Source organism: Penaeus monodon, chromosome 22 (genome assembly GCF_015228065.2).
Source record: "Penaeus monodon isolate SGIC_2016 chromosome 22, NSTDA_Pmon_1, whole genome shotgun sequence".
NCBI classification, from domain to species: domain Eukaryota; kingdom Metazoa; phylum Arthropoda; class Malacostraca; order Decapoda; family Penaeidae; genus Penaeus; species Penaeus monodon.
This window is the reverse complement of record NC_051407.1, coordinates 35,056,489-35,057,365: the sequence shown is the minus strand read 5'-3', so window position 1 is coordinate 35,057,365 and position 877 is coordinate 35,056,489. Positions and strand designations below refer to the sequence as shown.

Here is an 877-nt window from a genome sequence, read left to right as displayed (position 1 = left end):
CAAATTTGTTCTCACAGATATGTAGTGTACAGTAAAATGTATTCACTGGGCAAACACCTAGGGATACTTCAACTCACATTCGGTTTCAGAAAAAAAAATCCGTATACCTTTATATAAAGATTGAATAAATAACACTACATTAATCAAGGCACACAAAGCGATATAAAATAGTCAGAGCAGTAAAGGCCTCCGCCACCTGTATCTATCTCTTACCCTCATCCAATTCTGAACCTAAGTACACGTCTTTCCAATTCGAGTGTTTACTCGCCAGACCCGAAGGACTCTAGACTTAAATAACTTTGTGTTTATGTTAGAGCTTTTCTCATCTCTCCGATTGAGAAATACTCCAAAATTCGACACTCCTATGTATGAGTCCAAAACGACTCATAAGGAAGCATTTCTGAGCTTTCCTTCGGCCCCAGCCTGACTTAGGCTAGACTACTCCAACGTAAGTAAGGATTTATAAGCAGTCCTATACCCATTTCTACATCAATTCCTACTCACCGATCTGGAAGGACTCCTGTACTAAGCCCACCTGCGTGTACCTTGAGAGCCTCTCCTACTCACCGATCTGGAAGGACTCCTGTACTAAGCCCACCTGCGTGTACCTTGAGAGCCTCTCCTACTCACCGATCTGGAAGGACTCCTGGCAGGTGGTGGGGACGATCTCCTCCATCTCGAACTGCGGCATCCGCATGTTCTTGTACATCTTGATGGGGGCGTCGCTCTTCCACGACAGGTTCAGCTCCTTCATCGTCTTCGAGACTGCAACGACAGGCCAAGGGAACGCTATTTTAACCTCTGAATACATTATTCAAAGAAATTAAAATCAAAGATTATCTTCCTAGAAAGGATTATACGTACGTGTTTGTGCGCG

General features: G+C 43.9%; 1 pseudogene; it reads right to left on the bottom strand.

Moving 5' to 3' along the window:
- LOC119587097 overlaps window positions 1-877 on the bottom strand; it is an 83,114-nt pseudogene that overhangs the window by 81,874 nt on the left and 363 nt on the right.